The following is a 23,609-nucleotide window of genomic DNA, read 5'->3' as shown; positions in this document are numbered from 1 at the left end:
TTTTTAATTACAGCGTCTGCCAAGGTGGGACTTTGCTATAAACAATCATCTGTGCATTCGAACACGGTAACACCACATTATAATAATACATTCTCAAATGAAATATGTATATCATGACCTGCATTTGTTTCATTATTACTTGTTTTAGAACTGAAAATATAAAATAATAAAATACAGTGTATAGCTTAAAAACTGAAGGATCCAAGCCTGCTGTCATTTATTCAGCTGGTGCTTTAATTTATTCATTTCATTTGATAATGACTTAGGTGGTGATCAGATTGTATGTATTTTAAAAAAAAAAAAGCACAATTCCATAAAAATCCATCATACTATAAAGCTCCATGCTGCTTTATATTCACTGAAAGCTAATAAAGAAAACATATATATTGATATTGTTTTCAGGAAAGGACCATCACAGCTATTTTCTTTTATATAATCCAACCAATCACAGCACCAACTAAAAAAATGAAAGAATTTCGTTTCTGATTTACGTGCACCTTCCAACAAAAAACACACACAAAGAGCTAAAGTTCTTCTCACTATGCAGTTAAAAAAATATATAGTCATGTAGGAGTAATAAAATGCATCAGCATGTTATGTTAAATGTATTAGTAAAAATATAATACACAGAAGGTATGCATACACGGTACAGTGAACACCGAGGAAAAAAGGAAACTATATGCAGAAGCTGAAAGAAAGCTGACATCTGAAGACTATGGAGGCTACAGCACTTAGAGGCCATTTTATTGCTTTGCTGTGGTCAAGTGAGGTGCACTGAGCTCAATTCCACCACAACAATGGCAAAGAGGGCCGCAGAGACAAAAGAGGGCTATCCCTGCTTCTTAACCCCTTCACTGCTGGCAGATCAGTCGCCTAGGGCACCAAGCAAGCAACACCAGGCCACCTCAGGAGAAACCAGGGGAATGACAAATGGCAAGTTTTGACTCGCATGCTCTCTGTACGACATCTTGTAATGCACACATGCCCACATTTAGTTATTTACACAGACAAAACAACAGATGATGTGCGCAAACTCCTAAATAATCTATCGGCGAACAGATGAAGCCGGCTGCCTTTTATGAACAGGAAGCAGCAGTCTGTAGCTTCATCTCATCCTTGTCTAATGCTGAAATACACTACAGTCTTTCCATCTCCGCCCCTCCCTCGCCTTCTCTTTCTCTCCATCCCCTCAACGTGCAACATGGTCGGGATACTACACATTTGCAAGTGAATTACACTTTTTGTTGGGATTTGTATGAGAGTGTGTATGTGTGTGTGCGTGTGAGTAAAAATAGGAAAGCGGGTGTGAGAGGGAAAGGGTGCTCCTGCCATCACTCTTTTCTTTTCTTCTCTCTGTAATCCTGAGGAGGATAAGCTGTGAGGTACACAGAGAGGAAGTGCCATAGACCTGCTGGGGTCCAGCACATCCCAGTGGTACATTCCTACCGCCCAGCTATCAGACACTCATAACGCATAGACAGATGCAGACTAATACCTCCTTAGGCAGACATAACTACTGTTTGTCACAGTCTCAGAGCGGAGTAGATGCTATGCAAAAGCACAGAAAGGGAATTAAAATCATTATGACCTAAATCTGAAATCAAAACTAAAGCTACAACCAAGAAGTGAAAAAAGAAAATAGAATATCACTGCATTAAGAAAAAACACTCGAATTGCAGTTTTACCTCACTGTATCAGTGAATCAGTCAGTAAGTAAATACAAAAAAAGTCAAATACAGCTTGTTTATGCACGTGTAGCAGTGTTAACACAGGGCACAGTAGCAGAGGAGAATGACTTGCATGGAGGAACAAATATTAGCATCACTTTCACATAGTATTTGATCTGTTATTTTAAAACACACACACTTTAATTGGTATTAATATAAGCCATGATTTTAGGTCATTAGATGACCCTGGCATAAATTAGCAACAAGAAAAAACGGCGTGCTGATGGCTTCTTTTATATAAAATATTTATTTTATTACTAAATGCTGGCATCTATTCAATAGGTCAATTATATGAATAACATAATAATAATATTATAATAATAAAAAATATATATGTATATTTATTAGACATATATAGACACGCACACACGCACTGAAAGCAGGAGCTATGCAGCTGATGCACTGTCACTTTTCTGAACCTGTCACTCCCTCTCCCTCATGCAACCCACACACACCCACGCACACACGCACGCACGCTTACATTTCGGTTACACAAAGTAGATTTCACAGACACAGATAAACAATACGAGGGCAGTTATCACTCCACAGAGCACAGTAACACAGAGGAAGAGGAAGAGGATGACAAAGAAATAGGGGAGGACAAAAAAGACGGCGTGTGTGTCGTCAGAGTCACAGGCCAGAGGGGCCCATGTATTGTTCCAGGGCTCAGTGTAGAGAGAGAAAGGCAACCTGGGCTGCCTCTGTCTAAGCGTCCTCCATGTTTTATGCATTCTGCCCTTTGTGATGATAAGCACTAGCGTGGAGGGTGGAATGCTGGCCTCCAGGGTCCAAGAGAAGGGTGGGCTCATGGGGGGCTGGGGTGCCGCTCAGTTCAATTTTGCAGCCCTTTGAGTCCTCCCTGTCATCCCTACCCTGCCCGCGTGTAGGCATATGTAGCCTTATGCCGACGCAAAACCGATGTTCCTCCCATCCCTAAATGCAAGAGCTAGCTGCTGCTGCCTCAGATAGGATGCACAGTCAGTCATAGCTACCACACACACATGCACAACACACACTCACCTTTTACGATACTGCCAGTATACTGCCGGGACAGGCATGCATCACACAGCTTTTCCACTCACAGTCGATACAGCAACCCAAAAATAAAACAGTCTTTATCACTGTTACAACACCGCTATCTATCAAGCAGCCTTATTTGCTGCAAAACTGATATTGTACATTTATTACAGAAGCAATACTGAGATTCTAGTCAAGGACGGAGATGCACAAACACATTATAATCCCCTTTTCATGACTTCCACGGCACTAATTTATTGTTAGAATTGAATGAAAATTTGTATAAATTTGTGTCACACATTATTGTACTCTGTTCCATGGCAGACAGAAAGTCAAATTAGACGTCACACTTTGCTCCTAAACATTGGGGGGAGGGGGGGGGGGGGGGGGGGGGAGTGTTCTTCTCCTTCTCCCCATCTTTCTAATGTCTGTATGATAAGAGAGCGATGTTGCGTTCTCACAACACAGGTCTGCTCTGATTTGAACGCTGGCTTAGATTTTTGGAAACTGTTTAAAATTAATAAAAGCATCGACTACAAAAACAAAAGGGTATCATATAAAGACCTTGATGGGGAACACTCAAAAGATATTAGATTTTCAGAACGGCAGTATGCCCACAAATCTGAACGCTGCTGCGCGCACACATACACACACACACACACACACACACACACAGACACGTGCGCATCTTTCTCAGTCATAAATCTTGTCTACCACAATGATTTAACCAAGATTGTTAACACGATAACATATTGTGAAAGAGTAAACCACAAAAAAAAAAAAAAACCCAACCAATTTCACTTAAAGATAAAAGGATGACACTGAAGATGAAGAAAAGCTCGGAAGAAAAAATGACAGGGAGAGAATTATAAGGAAAAAAGGAATGGCTTTCTGAGGATAAAGAGGAACTCTTTTTGGACACTGGGGGCCACTGGGATTAGGGATCAGGTAGAGAATTCATGCACACACTGTAGGCATGCTTACGCACGCACACACACACACACACACACACACACACACACACACACACACACACACACACAGACACTAGAGTATGACATCCCTTCTATTCTCCCATCCCACTTTCTCACTATCTGTGTTTAACTAAGACACCCTCCTCCCCCTGCCCGCTTCTTTATGATAGCATGACACAAATACTGCAAATACTGGCCTCGGCTGCAGGACAGCTGGAAAAACTGGTCTTTGTTGCATGACCATGCATCAAAATCACACATCAAATTCAAAAGCCATCGTCTGTGATCACTGCCAGTCACATATATTGTACTATCTGACTTACATGCAGACAATACACAGAAAGGAGGAAATAACTGTCTGGTGACTGTTTAATAACCGTCCAATAACAATAATAATAATAATAATATGGAGAATTTTTTTTTTTGCATAAATCAGTATGGATTTTTGTTTTCTATATGTACATACACACACTTTATCTGACACAAGTGAAACTGTGCTGAATGTCTCCTACATGGCCCAAGCCTACTGTTTCACCCAAAGAGGGCTCTCTCCGACAGAGGACATGGCAGCGAGCTCTCCCACGGCACCGGTGCCCAAGCACGGAAAGGTGGGAGTTAAGGAGAGCGAAACGCAAAAACACAGAGAACGGGATGGTAAGTGAAAGAGGGAGGAGAGAGAGAGAGAGTGAGAGAGAGAGGGGAGATGGAGAGGAAGAGAAGGGGTTACGACAGCCAGAGGCGCTGTCTCCCCTTTCTCTGTGCTACCCCCCCAAACCACGGAACAAGTCCATCTGTGATGACTGCAACTCCCCTTTATCTCGTTTACAAAACTGGACCTGCTGTTCCCACTCATTCGGTCAAGTGACACCTGAATTCTCTGAATATACCTGTCATCAAATATTGTAATGGAAGATGAGGGGGTGGCTAAGTGCAAACAGTGGACAACCGATTTGTTGCCGTGCAAGATCAATGGCAACTGCACATCTCCACAGCAAATACTGACATCATATCAGAGCTTTACGACACCAAATATTGCCTTCATGTTATGAATAACAATCGCAACACAAAGAACACAGAAATAACCAGGTGTGAGTACACGATAAATCACAACCAGAATCACGCTTCACAACGAAATGCACCACAGTGCTATTGGGGTGGAGAAGAAAATCAAATCCAGTTGATTTCAAAGAAAGAAAAAGAATTTAGATACTTGTCCATCACGTTCACATAACAATCCCACCGTGTGATGTCAAAAAGATAAAATTATAACACTAATAAAATTCTGATAAAAATAATTACAATTAAATTTGGGAAATAAATCCATAAGCTATTTTTTTTTTCTTTTATTGTCAACATAGGGAATATACTACCTTCATATTTTGCTTAGGTGATTTGCCATACCTATTTGTGTTGAAATGTTTTGGATTTATGGAAATATTAAAAATGAGCTTTTGGCAAAAAACACTCTTCTAAACAAAAATGATAACCTAGTCTTGAGAAAGATATTAAGGGAGAGGGAGAAATAACTCTGATCACAAGAAATCAAATCAAAATAAATACGATGGCCTCAAATATTTCTACACAAGCTGTCTGTGGTAAATACATCACTCTGGTAGCACTTTAAACCTGAGCGGAATACTTCCACTATCACAGTCAGAGATGAGCTTGAGATACTACAGTTAGCGACACCAAACACAGCTCCTGACAATTTGTGAAATAGATTACACAAAAATAAAGCCAGTGACATTCCTATACCTTTTCCTAGAACTGTTATAATTAAACATAAATATGACAATGAGGCAAGACAGGAAAATCAGACAGGTGAGATGACAGTAAACATTTCTGCTGTCTTTGTTTTGTAAGGTAAGAGGGAGAGAGAGGGAGGATGTGGAGCGTTAACTGTCAGGCAGGGGAGGAAGGGAGATCACTCATGTTTTGGCACAGCAGCCTACCTGTCCTATATTAACACCTTTAAAATTCGAAGCACATAAAAGTTACTGTTGCAGTCGCAGAAAGACACTGGAATACAAAGTACAGAAGAAGAAAAAAATGACTTAAATGTGAATCAGATTACCGATAAAAATGCAAAGAAAAATAAGAATGCTGGTCTCTCCTCTCTCTGGCAGTGCTAATCTCTTTCTGTCTGCTCCTCTACAGCCTGAAAGGTAGGGATCTGTTTACCTGACCTCTTCCTCTGATTGCTCCTCTATGGCCCATGGCTATCTGACCCCTCTGCACTCCTACCCTCAGCAGCACCCCCACCCCTTTTTTAAGGGGGGGGGGGGGGCTTTCTCTTGCAACCTCTTGACTACATGAACGTTTAATTGTATTAAACCCGTTACCGGTCTATTTTCGTTTCTCCCATCCTAAAATAAGTCTTAATCCTGCAGATGCTGACAACCATACGGGCTTTGTGTGGCTCCCAAAACATGCCAACAACTAGCCTACCATCACCCTGTTCCCCCAGCCAGACCCACTCTCTCCCCATTATCCCTCGGCTGTTTGCGAGGGGGTTTCCTCTCTGTCTTTTTTATCTCTGCTCTCACTCCATGACCCTTGTTCCCCCCGTTTCTTGCTGTCTGACCTACCCCCCCCCCCCCTCACAGACAGACACACACAGCCTCTCACCCCCCTTTCTGCTTCCCCAAACGGTACACATATCCTATCAATGCCTCTGCTCGCTCGGAAAAACCTTTTTCTCTCTTTCTATTCCCGACTCTGTGTCGCGAAATATATCGCAGATTACCTAATCATTCTCGCCGCTTTTTTAAAAAGCCGTATATAGACCAAGTCCTCCTGAAAAGTAGTCGTTATGTTTGAGGATATTTACAGAAATTTTCATCTTTCAATTACAGTCAAGGCAACAGAATTTCCGATTTCTTTATTTTTTCCGATCAGATTCATGTTTTTTGGGAGGGGGAGATTAGTTGGCCTATCAAAGCTATAATCAACTGTATTGGGGGAAAAAGGCCTCTTCAGCTGAGACCATCTCTTTCAAAAGGCGTGTGTTTTCCACTCAACAATGCAGTCTGTTCTATTTTGAAGATATCCAGTTTGACTTTCTTTTCTCTCTCTCTCACTCTTTTTTTTTTATTCCTACAAGCGATCACTAAATGCATTCAGTGACCTGCAGGTTTAGCCTGGACCACGCTTAAAGTTTCCGGCAGTAACTTTGGAATGATAGTGTCTGCTTAAGGTCAGTCAAATGAGGAAATGTGTTGTTGTCTTTCTGGTCAACGTTTCTCGGGGAAAAGTCTTTTCTTGAAAGTCAAGATACGGTAGCCAAGTAGTTCGAGGCAGAAGACGCAGGCTGTCGCCGTCTTCCCTAAAATGCATGTCTGCTCTGTGCAGCGCTGCTCAGACTCTCAGGCTGTCCGTGTACAAGGTCCTGCTGATCCGCTCCTGTCACGAAGGAGACCCTGGGCTCCGTTTTTCCCTCAACAAACCACATTCACATTGCACACACCGCGCCCGCAAACACAAACCCGCTCATGTACGCACACACACACACACACACACACAAACACACACGTCGATCGATTTGCATGTGACTCCGTCAGTGAATGAGCGAGTATCGACTTAAAAACAACGCTTGAAAGAGGCAAACCGCTATGAAAAATAAAAAAGAAAAGATGGACAAAGTGGGGTAAAGGGGGGAAAGTGTAGCTAGAGGAACTAAGGCAGGGCGGAGGGATTGCCCATTTCAGACAGAGACGTGTCGGAGAAGAACAAAAATGTCTTTATCCAGAAGAGGATTTTATAAGCACACGACGTTGGTGAAACCCCGTGGATGTGGCAAGTGTGAAATCTGTCAAAATTTAGAAAGAGAGAGATGTTCCCATCTGCCGGACACACACGGACCCCACTAGCTGGACTTGGAGCTCCTTTTCTGGGCAGCGCTCATGTGGAGCTGCCGCTGCCCTTCGTCCGCCGCTCAGCACAGCCCTCTCTCATTGCGTTTGTGCCTCAAAACACGTTTCTCGACAACCACAAACCCTCTACACCTTTCCCCGATCCCACCGAAAAGCACACATTTGTTTTAAAACCGTGCTTTTTTTATCCCCCCCCCTCTCTCCACGATCAACTGCTTGGAGTGGATCGCTGTCTTGCCTATTTCTTATCTTCCATTCATGAGGAGGAGAGGACGGACGCTGATGTAAACACAGGTAACGATACGAATAAAAATCGAGAATAAACCAACTACTTGCATGAAATGAACTTGTGATCGCCAGCCTTTTCTCACAACGTGAGAATAGCCAGGTCCGCTACACGAAAAAACTACGAACAGATAGGAGAGGAGAGATTCAGATAAGTCAGACAGCGAAAAGAATAGGATCGCTGAAACAGAGGAAAAGAGACAAACGCAAAGTTGAAACTTACAATTTCTCGCTGCCGGTTTGTGATCCTCGCTTTTTAATCCAGTATTGAGATGATTTAGCTAAAGATCCCATCAAGGCAGTCCCCTTTTGGTCAGTTTGCGCTTAGGGTGGCAAAAGAAAGATCATTGTTGTTGCGGAGTGTAAAAAACGAAGTAGGTACTATTAGTTGTTAAAGGCAATATAAAAATAATTTGGATGCAAAGCAGGCGATGAGTCTTGTGTTAGAGGGAGCGAGGAAGAGGTGAAAGTGAGATCTGATGATTGAAAAGAAAAAACTCTTTGGATCTTTATTCCTGCTAATTAGTTTCCTGCAAAAAATGGCTGTGATTAATTCAGTGCGCATGTGCTTCATTACACAGGCACGAAGGGAAGGGCTAATTAGCCGCCTTCTGGATCAATAAGATTCAGCAAAGGAGAGAGCTCGGGAGAGAGAGGGAGGGAGGGAGGGAGAAAGAGGAGGGAGGGAGGGATGGATGGATAGATACAAGTAGAAAAAAAGAGGAAAGTAATGATCAGGAATTGAAAATATGGAATTAAGAACAGCGGAAAGTAAGAGTTTGATTAGAGGAAAGGCAGCGAAAGTTAATAGTGGAGCAGGCAGCCGTAGCAGGCAAAGCCCGGTGCCACGGACGCAGCTTTTCTTCCGCTCTTTTTTTTCCTCCACTTTTTGAAAACGTTTTCTTGTCGCGGTTTTTGCTTTTTAAAATGAAAGATATGCACATGTTTCGGTCACTTAAAGCGCATAAGCAGCCCGGCTTTATTTTATTCAGTCTCTTTTGGGTCCATGCGAGCCAATTTGGTCTCGTCAAAGCTGCACGGAGGGTTATGTTTCTTCTTCTTCTTCTTCTTTTTTTTTTAAGTGAGTTTAGATTGTACGTTTAAAGAAGTTATTGAAAACCAAATCAGACTCTCGGCAGCTGAAATAACCAGAAAAGTTCGCCTGCTAGTCATCGGCACAGTGTACCTGTAACCATTCAGCGACCTGTCGTGTTTGCAAAGAACTACAATAAACATTTGCGGGGGGGATGATTATTTTTTTCAAAGCGATTTCCACATCTATGCAAAAGTGTACTGTAACAGCAGCATGCAGGATGCCAGGGTATAGCTTACTATTGTAACCCGCAAAAAACAAAGGGAAAAAAGAGCATGCTTAGTTCCCTGGATATTAGAACTAACAGGTTATATGTACGTGTACATTTATACATTTTGAAGCATTAAGAGGAAAGCCACTTGCCCAGAGACTGAAGTTGGCATTAAACAGCGGTGTTGCGCGCCTTCAAAAATGTCAAACTTTGATCAACTTCGTGTAGATCGACCCTTGCAAAAACATGGAAGGGAATCCTTTTGAATTCTTGCGTTTATTTCCCAAATAAAAATCAAATCAAATTAAAACAACGGTGACTGGCTCAATGGTGAGACGTATATGAAAGTCTACTGCAACTTTAGAGCAATGAGGTGTTTCTCAACTCGCATAAAAATGTGTGTGCGTATATTTAAGTGAAATAAAGCAAACAAAGCCATGACACCTGACGGAAATGTGAAATTGTCAAATTTGGTTTTATAGAATAAGACAGAGCAAAATGCAAGTTTGACGGAGAAGGTATGAAAAGGACGTGTCGTCCTTACAGTTACAGCCAGTTCCAAATTGCAGACCAAATAAAATTCAGCACAATATCTTATAGCAGTGTTGGAATATAAAATAATTTGTTATTTAAGATATTAGGAGAACCCCATAAAAGGTTTAAATATTTTTTCTTTTTTTCCTGTAAATCTGGCAAACTCGTGAGAGCTGCTTTTATTCGTACAGTATGCAAAGAAAATTCAGCTTCTTAAAAAACTCCAACCAAATAAAGAACTTGTTGAAACCACAACCATATACATGTGTGTTATATCTAATTTAATTTTTAAGGCTATTTATAATGTGCATAAGCCTGAAGTAGCTATTTAAAAAATATACATATATTGTTTCTTACCCAGCACATCAGTGAAAGGCTTGCTGAAACACAGAGGAGTGATGGGGAAACAGGCTATCAAGACATCTATTACTAAACTGATTTTGTTTGTTGGCAGCATCGTGTTCAATAAGTGCACCTTCTCTTAAATAATAATAATAACACTATAAATGTGTGACAGAGTTGTGTCAGGCGTTTTTTTGTTTGGTCCACTCCGGTCTGTATGCATGGAATTTGCTATGCTGTGATAATTACACTGATATTATGACAGGAAGCCCAGGTGGTCAGTGTCTCATCTCCTCCTGAGGTGTTTCGTGTTCAGGAAATTCTGAAAGCCTTCATGATCGATCCGAACATGAATTTGTTGAGGTTCTGCGTTTGTTTGTCTTAATAATATTTCCGTAAAGCACGTCTCCTCTGTAACTGATGTCCCATCGTTTCCTCCGAATGAAAAGACCGCATTGCAAAAAATCAACCTTTGAGTCTCTCAGTGCTCTTTGGTATGATAATTTTATTGTTGATTCTCCGAGGAAATGGACAATCCCTCACTCTTAGTGTGCACACTTTCTGTGCAAACACTTCCATATAGAGTCCCTGGTCCACTGAATACAAGCAGTAGCTTTCCCTGATAACACAACGTGCCATGTTTATTGAAACAATACGGATTTGTTAGCCTGGGTCTATATGGTGAATTCAGACGCAGAGTTAACAGTTAAAAGGCAAACATAGCCCGGCCGAAACATTGCCCAATCATACAGATTCAAAGTACCCAGTATACAAAGCTTTGGTAAGAAACGACTTTTAACCGGGTTAATAAATCTACCGAACGTGTATTTTGTTTGTTTGCTTGTTTTCGCGTGTCTCGGATAGAAATGCATGGCACAGACAAATCTAATGTGTTTCATTTTTATTTATTTTTTTCGAGGATCTCACACAGCCGATGTGTTTAGCCTTTTGTGATGGTGCAGTGGCGAAGATGGTAGATGAATGCTAGACCATATTTTATATTTTCCAGGGGCCTTTGACTTAAAGGTTAGAAAGGTTATGAAACCCCATGGGACCCGGCGTTTCTACAGATCCAATAGCATATATTCCTTTGAAGAGCCTATGAAAATCAAACTTCTTACATTGTATCCTATATGGCCAAGACCCAACTCCCCCCTTCCATCGCTCTCTTTCTCTCCCTCCCTCCCTCTCTGTCTGTCTCTCCCCCTTCTCTCCCTCCCTCTCTCTCTGCTGGTAAAATATATGGTGTGCTGTAACACGGCATTTCCTCAGCACTTGCCTTCCACAAGCCACGGTAGGCACTGATACCTGTTTTTAAGCAATGCGGCATCGCCTGTATAGCATGCCCCTCTTAGAAAAACAAGACAACTGCATCGCCCCTTCGAACAGCTCGCATTTTTGCAGTGTGAGAGGCAGTCTGCAGGAATCTCGAGGATTTGCGACGTGTCTGCTCTCTCGGGAAGAAGAGATTGTAAAAATGAATAGGTTGAAAACAGCGTGCGAGAGGAGTTAAAGGGGCTGCGAGATAATAAAAGAGTGTGGTGTAATTTGAGGCTTGTAGGAGGCAGATTTGAGCCAGTCAGTCGCCTAAAGCCTAACAATGCAAACTTCAGTTTACAAATTTATGCAAAGGCCTGATTGATATTACTCCATCAGCGACCATATTGAGTATAGTGTAGGCTAAATCAAAGGCAGAGCAGTCAGGCAGAGGCCTTGATGCTTTTAGGGCCTATGCATCACTGAAAAGAGAAAAAGGGGGAACTGACAGGGTCTGAAGCTTTTGTGTTACCACCATTCAATTGCGCCTCTCAGTGGGAAGGATAACTGTCCACGTGCCAGCCTCAATAGGCATACATCGATGAGTGGCATTGCAAATTCAACACAACCTGTGGCTATGACAGCCCGTGGATATGACAAAGAAAGGCAGAGGAGCTTAAAAATGCAAAATTCTCCGTAGATGCGGAGCACATGAAAGTGCTTGACCATATGAAGGACTGCAAGGAACAAAACTGTGCATTCAGAGGGCAGAGCCCCCCTCCCCCCAATAATCGTCACTAACGTGCTTGAACCGGCACTCTGTGATGGTTGTCAGAGACCCACGTGTAGCACTTGTCAGCTTTTAGAAATATTTACTTTAATGTGTTCAAATTAAATTACATTTACTTTATTTAACAGATCGGCTACCGTGCTCCCGTGTTACGCGTGCCCGCGCGTGTACGCCATGCACTCGGAATCCCAGACAAAGCACAAAGGGAAACAGAGGAAATGAGCAGGGGTGAAAGTATTTAAAGATGAAAGCTGCTATCGAGAAAAGTCATATAACTTTATAAAGAGATAACGACCATTATATTCCGAAGGATTTAGGGATTTAAGATGTTCATAGGCTGCAATATTAACAAGAGGAGTGTCAGTCATGTGTTCAGGCTATGGTAAACAGATATGAAAAGGGCATCAGGAAATTCTTAAGGAAACCGACTGAGCGAGCTTATGCTGTGGAAATATAAATAAAAATTGCGTGTGGACTCGAAGCTCAGGCTGAGACACAAAGGGAAACAACACAAATATTTTTTTTAACGACGAAAATTAAATTGATTTTTCTTTTTAGTGAAGATGTTAATGACACATTTAAAAGACGCCACACGCACGGCCCGCGGGTTCGATCCTCCGCTCAGTGACCCCAGCTGGGCTGATAATAGGCTAGAAAGACTGGAGCCCAGGTTACCCATCTTAACTGTAAATACAGACATTTAAAAACTTTTCAATATATTATTATTTTTCATAAAAAGGTACAACTTACTGATGCGGAATAATTTGAAATTTTGAGAAAATACAATTTTCTTAAAATCATGTTTGTTGTTCTTTTTCCCCTTTTCCCTCACTCAATAATCAATCGAATGTAACAGTTGAGCCTGCGCTGTTTACCGCTGCAGAACCCACGAGAGAGGCTGGTGTCCGGCTCCGTGTGTCTAGGGTGGATAGGGCAGCACAGCCAGGTGCAATGGGAGCGCCCTCTTATGTTCAGCCTGACCACTGGGATCAAGTAGCGCATCAGCTCTTTCATGGAAGCCAAGCGCCTGCGGACCCAGGTCTTTGCAAAAGCGCACCTTTGCCTTTGAGTCTGTGGTTGCATCTTAAAAACGGACTCGAATGTAAACGAGGCACGCAAACACGTTCAGGTTATCGCGTGGACAAAATAGGCGAGGGATTTCAACGTTGGAAATCACAGACATTTCAGTCAAACGTGTTTTTGTTTATTGTTTTTTTTTAACCGACCATTAAGGACACGAGATTCACTCCGAAAATTATCCTAGTTTTGAAATAGCCTCTGACTGACCGAGAGCGAAAAAGAACAACATGCCCAGCTCGGATCAAACCGAAATTTTGGCCTAATTAGCGGGGCGTCCTGCAGAAATCTGCTGATACACAACTTCAGAAAAGAGACAAATAAATAATCAAAAGTGCAGCTATTCCACTTCTAAATTAACTTTTTACAATCGTTTTGGATTGGGGACTATAAATGTAACATGCTTTGCACTCTACACATGATTTCCCACCATCATCCTTGAAGGATGTGTGCCACGTGCCTTGTGGACAGGGGAAAAACATCTTTTTGCAAACCTTTACTTATAACTATTTTATTTCCTCGGCTTTATTCTCTAAACCAGCAATTTAAAAAAAAAGTAAACCTACACACGCCTGTGGCCTCTAGCTTTCTAGCCCCCCACCCTCCCCCTTTTTTCCCCTCCATTTTTGGCACCCCCAGAATGTTCTTGACTGGATGCAGCTGATCACTGTGGTGGATCTTTTGTTTATCAAAATCAAATGCAACGTTTGGACTCGTCTTTGGTGCTCTTTCACTTACACTCTTGCCCATCACATATCACATAGTGTGTTGGATCATTTTATTCATATTTCACATGCTTTCTAGATTTATTACAGTATTTTCATGGATCTATTTGTTTGCTTGTGTATTTTTTCTGTAATGTCTTATAAGGGGATATTCTACCTGCTGTTGTATTTGCTTGTTTATTTCATGTGATTTTATTTTTTGTTAATTTTTTTTTAATATTGCTCTTTTATTTTAGGTTGTTAATCCAGTGCTTCTGAAATAAAATATTGATATTAAAAAATTCCCTTGGACAAATATGCCCTGCACGTTTCTTTTCTTTTTTAAACTCTTTTGAGATTGCATGCTACATCTGAAATATGTCTGTTGACAATGTAAAATTGTTTTTATTTTTTTAACCTACATGTTAACGATAGATACATACAAACCAGCAACACGGGGGTAAAGCTTACGTCATATTTCTGAATGCTACATGAAGTGTAAAAAAAAAGAGAACCTGCTTCCTGCTGCTGGTGTTGTGATTTTAGAGTTTGGGATAGAATAAATGACGAGCGACCGTCTGGTCAGTCTGCCTCATTTACATGAGAAAAAAGAAGGCATATCAATTCCTCTCTCTCATCCATTTACTCGCCCTGCCAGTACTGCCTTATTAATGATCAAATGCATTATTCAGAAACAGTTTTGACGTTTGGATTTTGGAAAGACGGTCGTGTTAACCCATAATTATTCTGTCAATATTCGAAAAATGTCGTAAAACATTAAAAAATCTCCGATGTTTTGCTGTCTTTGCTTGATTGTACAGATTATTTCCCCCTGACCACTGCGACTGAATCGCATCAAGAAACACACACACACACACACACACACACACACACACACACACACACACACACACACACACACACACACACACACACACACGTACGTTCCCCCAAAAATCAGCGAGCGTGACTCCTTGTCTCACTCTCCCTGTTTCTCTGCCTCCTTCCCCTCTGTGCATGGTTTACATGAGCGTGTGTATCTGCGTGTGTGTATGTGTGCGGTGGTAGTGGGGGCATCACTCTGTCGCATCATATTTTATAGGCAGAAAATTAAAATAATACTAATAATAATAATAATAACAGTTGTTGTTGTTATTCTTGTTGTAATCGCCGTAGTGGCGAATTGCAAGTGTACAAATGTTTCACAAACCACTGTAAAAACAACAGCACAAAAGTGCGTGTGAGCAGTGATATTCTACAGCAGTCCAGCCTCATCACACCTCACCTCTTTCAAGTACACAAAATCATTTTCAGCCACTTTCTTTTAAACTAATGATTTATATTAGCGATTAACTCCACACACACACACACACACACACACACACACACACACACACACACACACACACACACACACACACACACACACAGATATACATATATGTTTTTCTCTTTTCGTATTTTTCTAAAGAAGATGTCAGGTTCTGCGCAGATCTAAACATCTTGCAAGTGTTGCCAGATAGAAATTCCAAATCAGAAATATATATTTGGAAAAAAATAAATAAAAGCGTCGAGGAAGAACACGCGTTGAGCTAAAAACAAAACATAAGGCAAAGGCTTGTGTAAATATTACAATCTACATAGTTTTAAGGACAAATGTGATAAATTTCGTATTTAATGTCGAGATCATTTTAAAGCAACGCACTGTTAACGGAGGAAGGAAATAAGCGCAGACTAGGCCTTCTGATAATGCATATTTCAGATCGGGGGATACAGTGAATAGTGGAGAAATCCTTAGAGCTGCTGTCACAGATACTGGGTGTGAGACAGGCGGGACTCGTGGGGTTTTACGCGCTTTAGAGAGGCTCACTGAAACAGAGGGATCCCAAATCAGAGCCATATGACCACTCCAGGCAACAGCTACTTTAGCTGATGGTAAACCGACCCAAAGAGAAGACTCGCAGATCCTCACAGCGCAAAACTTATTTAAATGCCACTTGGTGCTCGCTGAATTTTCAATCGAACGCGAGAAAGTTAGAGTTAATTTTCCTTGATGTAAAGAAATACCCCCTAACAACACAACGAGATAAAATATGACAGGTGGAAGCGACATGGAGGGCAAACACACAGATCCAGGACTGTCGCCAGAGGTCAAATCCAAATCCTGCGTCACCCGCAGCCTCTGGGACGCTGCACCATATTTCTGCAGACAATGGCCTGTGTCACACGGGACAGACACAGTTTCAAGTTTGCCTACCGTTGATTCACAAGAATAAAAACAGTAATAATCATCTGGCAGGAACAGTTGAATGCATAAATTTAAAAAAAGCACCAAGGGAGGACTTAGAGGACAGAGTTTGAAATAACAGAGCATCCACCAGGTTATATTATAAGGCTTTAAATATGCCAAATTAACCACACAATTGGTGATTATTGGAGTGAGAATTAATCAATTCAAATCAATGACAGTGAATAACAACACTGATGGCAATTCAAGAAAAATGATCCATAGCAGATATAATGCACAGGTGTAGCTCAATCTAAAGTGAACACAAAGACAGCTTTTGATTTGTCTTTATATATTCAGCGGCTATTCAGGACCTATTTACTACACCCAGTCAGCAGGCTGCGACTCAGACAAGTGAGAGAAGTGAAGACAGACAAGGTTGGGATCGTAGGGAATTTTGCATGGAAATCAACTACCCATATCATACCTCTCCACACAACGCCCTACTGATGCAGAGACAGCATCTGTGCTGCATCTAGTTAAGAAACAAAGCCAACAGGCTCATCCAAAACCCCACGCTATCAAACCTCCAGTACTGTGAAGAAGCCCTCTGGTTGTGTGAAAGCAATTTAAGCTGGTCAAAGCAACTGAGGCAGAATTATGGATGCTTAACCCCTATCAGCTCTCCTAAACCTCGTCTTGGTGGCAGGCAGCCCCACCTATATGCTGTGTGTGGTGAGTTGGAAGGGTTGTGGTCATGTTCTCTAAATACCTCAGCGGAGGTGAGTGTTCCTGAAGCCAATAAAAACCGGTGATTAATGGTGCTGTTCTTTTTTTTTTAGGTGTTAGCTTGTTAAGGGATTTAATAGCAAAGGTGTTTACTTTTTGCAGTGACAGAAAAATTACAGGAGCACAGGGCTAAGACCTTAAACCAGGAGGTCTGCACGAGCGTTATTGTCACCGGTGTCGTGTTACTACAATATATATGCAAATATATATGTATAATAATGCAATGAATGACCATAAAGATGGCTTATAAAAGCAATTCCTCAGAGGAAAATCAACTTCACAAGTTGAACTTTTCAACTTGGACTCGGAGCTGTCACGCAGACAGTCAGAAGCCTTGCATATGGCACAGGGATGATGCTCAGTAATGACACCTGTATCCCTGCTACTAGGAGCACGCATCTCACATGCCCTGCCATCGTGCTAAGATCACTTCTGTATTATGTATTTTAGCGCGTGTGCAGCAATCAACTGACCTCGTTGCTGTGACAGAAATGCCCTTTACCTAATTCAAGCACTTTTATTTTTGTTGTGTGTCTACTGCATATGTGACACTGGAGGTTTGGAGGGGTGGCAGGAAAGGGCTCTTTTACTTTTTACTGTGTTAAAAAACACACAGGCAGTAACACAAACAGTGACAAGAGAGTGACAGATGTGTTAGCAGCAAGCAGGAACAATGTAGTAACACTTCTAATTCTGTCAGATAAGTAGTTACTAAATCATTTGCAACGCTGTGCATCACTACAACTTTGTGGTGTTATCGGCTGAATCTGATCCACTTATACAGTTGTTTTGCTGCTTATAAGGGCAAAAAGATATCAACATGAAAAACTGTCTTTGAATTCCAAAAGGTCATACCTTCCCTGTGGTCAAATGAGCGACAGTGATGTGATATTCTGTTTCATAGCTTAGAGGATAAAATGAGTGCGTTGAATCACAGACACATATTAATTCACTTCATGACTGTTTGTAAATTAATCTTGGAATCACCAAGTTAGTCTCTGGCTCATATTAAGCTTGAACGTTACAATTAAAGGAAAGTTCAAGCTTATAATAAATCCTTTTACATTTCAATGACCAGTTTTAAACAACAGAAGTAAATCTTTGCATCTTTGAGTGGTCACTCAGTCCAGTCAACTGATTTCTGTACATTGGGGCTGTGAACTGTTTAAAAATTATTTTTAGATGCCAAAGTAAGCATGGATTGCTTTCCACAATGAAATGTTTAAAATGTCACAGAGTTACATCTCCCTTTCTTTTGTATTTTAAGAGTTCATTTGAATACATTCACTAAAAAAAACATAACCAGCATCTAAAGCAATGTATAACCCCCCACTTTTTCTACATATGTACTTCATTTTACTTTTACAGTTACAGATTAAAATGATTACTCTGTGTATATTTTATGTCTATATTTTTATCGACTGATTGCATTATTTTTTTTTAAATTGTCAACTAAACCATCACATCCTGACACAAGTTCCCTTGTTACTGCGAGGCTGATATTAACCCCTAACCCAAGCCAAAAAGAGCGAACAAGTAATGGCAGCTTCGGATTTACTACTGAGGATGTCACAATAGGCATCTATTGCAAAAGATGCCCCAATACGCTGTGTTTCTCTTAATGCTATGAGACAATTCCCAGAGCCACACGCCGACAAAGCGCACTCACATGCAATACAAAGCACGTAACAAGAATGGTAACCCGTGTCGCCTCTGTTTTCTGATCTTATATTTTTGATATGTTCAAATACATTTCCTCAGGAAGAAACGGGGAGAGAAAGTGGAAGGTGGTTTTCACATATGCTGTTTAGAATTGTAAATGTATTGCATAGGCCCCGCTGTCCAATTACATATATCTTTCATGTATGAAATCATGCATGTCTTTTTCTCTAAAAGGGGAGGGCTGGCACAAAGGGAGTAACCCCAACAGTAGCAGAACATTGTGCTGCCCACTTGAAAAATAAGGTCTAGTGTCGGAGCCCTGGAGCTGTGGAGCCCTGGGCAATAGCACAGCTCCATCAGCACACAGACCAGGGAGGGGAGTTGCTTTCCCCCAGACTGGAGCCCTTTCCACTCCTGACTCCTGCTGTATTATTGTTGCCCTATTTGTGAGGCAGCTGACCCTGTGGGTCCTAAATCAGACTTTATAGAAAATACATTTCAGATCACGTCCTTAATTAGGTCCGAGATGATAAATATTGTTTCATGAGCTTTCAAGTGTATTATTTTTGCCAGCACTAAAAATATCATTTAAAGATGCAGGAGAAGAAAAACATTTCCGTGTATTTCTTTTTATTTTTTTAAACAACAACTTGCTGTTAAGTATTCAATTTCAGTGACCCAAATTTTACTAAATGACTTTGAACTTTTCGAACAAATCTTTTTAACTCCTTTAAGACATAACTCATGCCACTCAGCGTGTCCTGTTGCTTTTATGTTTGCTCCAGTACAGTCACTTGATTACATAAACAAATTATATTCTCAATTTCGCTTGTTTTCAGAGTGCAAAGTAATACATTAATTTTTGGTTGACAAACCAAGATGAACATATTTGCCTTTTGCATGACGAAAAGGAAATTGTTTGCTACATATGTGCAAAACCTTAACCTCAATCTTTATTTTACATATGACGCTATTTGACTCATGCTATGCTGCTCAGCCAGAAGTTTGCTTATTATCTTATCAAGCAGAATAACTTAATATAGTCCAGATAACCTGGGATCAGGTCTTAATCAATGTGTGAAGCTACGTTGTCAGTGTTCTAAAAACAACAACAGGGAAACCCTTATGAAACTTGGAGGAAAGCTTCTTTTAAAGTCAATCAAAAAAAAGAAATGCTTATTTCGTTAGCCCAAAAAATGCATACATGCGTCACAAATGTGCCCCGTTGCATGTTTCTGATTCAAAACCATGTTGTATATCGTTTTTGCACAAACCTAGTCTCATGCAGTAAAAGACAATATACAAGCACCAATAAACACACACACACACACACACACACACACACACACACACACACACACACACACACACACACACACACACACTCAGCGGTGACATTTTATCAGCCTGAAAATCACTTTTGTCCCTTTAAACTTCAAAACACACACATCTTGGAATATTTGCACATCCCATTACTGACAGGAATACTGATAACTGTAATCGAAAGCAAGAGAGGGTATACTGTAGGTGTGTCATAGTGTAAAAATAAAGTATATTTCCTGTCCACAGGCCTGTACATTTTCATATGATGGTCTGCAAGTTTATGTATCTGTACAGCATGCCTGTGTGACACATAACCACGCCACCAACGCTAAGCTCTGGCTGATCACTGGCCCAGTCAGCAAGGGGCTGGTGAAGAACCTAGGATAAGCATCTATCAACCAAACAACCACAATCTATTCCGATCCTCTAATCTGAGAGGAATAAACAGGTGAGCAGAGCATGAAAGCGGGGCATTTATCAGCCAGACTTTCCTTTACCCCAAATCTGAGGGAGAGCTAACCATGTGAGGGATACAGAGGGGACAAGTTAGCTTCAAAGCCCTGGAGAAGTTAAAGGGCTTTGGGTTTGGACAGCAGGAGCAAGGGGGACTTCACAGCCTTACCTGATGGGGTTTTTGGTCTGAGTTTCCAACACACAGAAGCCTCTCTGACTGTGTTTTCGTTTCAAGTGTCTGTTTGAAGTCAGCAGGCAGAAAGGTCACACCCTCTTGGTCACAGCAGGTTTGTCGAAGCAATGGTGGATGGCCAGACGCTATTGCTAATGTTCAGGCTTTCTTTCTTTGTATTCACAAAAATAATAAAGGAGAATGTAAAGCTATAGATCTGGTGCCTGGGCACCTGAAGAAGTTTTGGTGATTTACTCCTAGAATTCCAGGTATTTCCAGGGTTTTCCAAAGCTATACGTTTTTGGGATTTAGGGACTCCCGGGTCACAAGAAGAGCAATTCACAATGACGCCATCACCTGGAACAAAGAAGAAGAAGAAGAAAAAAGACAACATCAGAAGCATGTTTTGAACGCAATTAAAAATCACAACAACCATGAAAGAGTTCCAGTGCAGTCTTCTAAGAGCAGCGACAATATCTTTACCTCATCCCGGAAATATGAGCACACAATAAATGTCTTTCAAGAGAGAAAGACCAGAGCAATATGACTTCCATCAAGACTTCAAAATTAATCAGCTCTTTTTAGAGTCAACAAAATTAATCTATAATTATTTGGATGCTACTACTGCAGGACAGCCTCTTACGACTTCAAGATTACATTTAATAGCAAATGAACTGCTGTGAGTAATTTCTGTTCTCATACCACTGAAGACTTTTAAAATGAAAAATGAAAAAGATTTCCTGAGAAACTTAATTTCCCTGTAACCGGAACAAGACATATTCCTGTAATAGCATATATAATTGCCTGTTCTGCAGAGGATCTCCAGTATACGACAACAAAGTCTCATAGACAGTACATATTTATTCAACTGTCAATTCCAGCAATGAAAAAAAAAGGAACATGTTAAAAAAAAACGCCTTTGAATTCCACATGGGCCTGGTTTGTGAAGCTGAGTAAATATGCTTGTCATATGTTCCAATAGTTCCACAGCGACAGAGATTTAGTTTGGGAATACAGGCGGGAGAGGCAGACAGCTTGTGATAACTGAATAGTTCTTTTGAAGCCGCTTCCATTTGGAAACATTGTGCGATTATTTTTACCTCTGTGGTTAGACTTGAGTTAAAGCCCATGTTTAATTGTTCCCAAGAGTTCTTAGTGTGGCGCTGATAAGGAGCTTGGGGAGCAACATTTAAAACTGCAACAAAAATAACTAGACTCTTGCTCATTGGCCACAGGTCTGATAGAGTGTCAACAGAGGATACACAAAGCAAAGAGAAAGAAATGAAGGTGCGAAGAGAAGAGAAAGAAAGGGAGACGGGGGCAGACATCTTGTGCGGTTATGATGGGCTTGCATTTGAAATGTTTTATCGGGGTTTTTTTTGCTCCTGGTCTTGATTTTAATGTGCGGTCAGCCTTTCACGGCATCCAATCACTTCCATTTGAAATATCAAATCGAATAATAATCCTTTCGAGCCACCTTAAATCGAGAGTACACAGTGCGCTCCTTGCTAGGGAATAAATAAATTATTTTCATGACAGGATTTTGTCAGCGGTTACAGCAGTCAGAAAGCAGCGCTGTTAATTTGTCATCTCCCTCTTCCCCGCTCTCTCACTTCGTCCAACGCCACGACTTCCCGACTTCCCGGTTTGTCAGGGCGACCTGTGGGAGTGTATGTGTCGGATCAATAGCCCACCCACAGCAGAGCCGCGGGCCATCCCTGACCTGGGCTATTGATTAGGCTTGGCTCAGCTGCCAATAGCAATGTGCTGGATGTGACACCAGGATAAGATGGGAGCTGAGGAAGGGGGATTCTGAATTGCCAGTGGCAGCCCCATAGCACACCGCAGATAAAAGTCAATTCCACTTAACCAAATCACTGACAACTAAATAGTTAGCACACAGAAGAATGCTATGAGTCTGTGATGGCAGCTGCTGGATGGCTGGGGATTTCCTAGCCCCTGACCTGTGTCGAAGAGCACAAAAGGCCAGGGCTGAAACACTGTGACACATGTTTGTCTGTCTTTCATTGTGGTTTCTCTTCACTCGGCAAGCTACACCTGTGTCATTAATAAATCTGGAACATCTTTAATCAAGGGCTGATTACTGATAAAATACATTTAGACATTTAGTAAAAGTTACTATTTTCAGAAAATCCACAGTTAACTATAGCTTTGGGTCATTCTAGTAAACTATTTTAATTATAATGTTATTGTTTGTCGACAGTAAATTTAGTATTTGCCAAAGTTAAGCTATTAATTTACAATTTATTTGCAGTGGTTGTTATATATATGACATTGTAAGTAATACTGGTTCCAATAAGGAACACTTATAATTTTTATACTTCTTAACAAAAAGTCATTAGATATTTAAAAGCAGGTAATAACCACAAGCTGTACAGATGTGCTTCATGAGCCTGCGTACATGGAAGCAATGCAGCTGTACTGATATTGTCAGACTCCTTTTGATCCATCTTGCTCCCGGTCATTACCAGCCCATATTAGAGTAGTTTACATGTCACTTTACCGGTCCTCGTGAATGTAATTCTGTGGCTACTGCCTCCATGTGCATTCAGCACCTATCTATGGCGCCATATCTCTTCCTGTAATTGCTGAGTGACAGAAAAGCAATACTGACCACTTCATTATAGGACAGCCAGACTGACTGGACACTGGCCTCTTTGCTCTAGGTCACTCTGGTCAGACTGACCTTATCTGCCCAGGTCGTCAGGGGTCAGTCACCCAGAATCTATGAGGACGTTACAAGACTTGCTGTGGGTCCCGTACAGCAAGGTCGCCTGACCCAGGCAGACTGCTTATATCACAGGTATTGATTGCAGATTGTCTACTTCAACTGACGCTAGCCTAATCTCCCGATAGTGGGGTCTCAGGGGCTTTAGTGTGAAGTTAAGTACTAAAAGTAACAAGAGGGAAGCTACTGGATACTAGTGATGGTATGCAAAAAATATGGGGAAAAAGTTTTATTTTTGCATTGCTGTTTGGGGATGAAGCTCTGCGAATGCCAATTTTATAGAGTAATGAATTAAGTAGGAAAATGCATTGTACAACTACAGTAGGGTAGTGTTGTAGCCTGTTCCTTCTT

General features: G+C 41.2%; 1 protein-coding gene across 2 annotated transcripts in view; it reads right to left on the bottom strand.

Annotated features, from left to right (window-relative positions):
* Positions 1–23,609, bottom strand: part of zfhx3b (zinc finger homeobox 3b) — a 330,171-nt gene that overhangs the window by 129,737 nt on the left and 176,825 nt on the right. Inside the window, exon 6 of one of the 2 annotated variants that reach the window (XM_086287421.1) lies at positions 20,507–20,866. The gene's annotated coding sequence lies outside the window, so the exon portion shown is untranslated. Of the gene's footprint in view, positions 1–8,098; positions 8,445–20,506; positions 20,867–23,609 lie in introns of those variants that run through there. The other variant, XM_086287429.1, reaches the window with a different exon arrangement.

The sequence above is a fragment of the Aulonocara sp. 'chitande type north' Nkhata Bay genome, linkage group LG1 (genome assembly GCF_057382095.1).
Source record: "Aulonocara sp. 'chitande type north' Nkhata Bay isolate Kocher_YH1m ecotype deep benthic linkage group LG1, A_spYH_male_GT1.1, whole genome shotgun sequence".
NCBI classification, from domain to species: Eukaryota; Metazoa; Chordata; class Actinopteri; order Cichliformes; family Cichlidae; genus Aulonocara; species Aulonocara sp. 'chitande type north' Nkhata Bay.
This window is presented reverse-complemented; position numbering and strand designations above follow the sequence as displayed.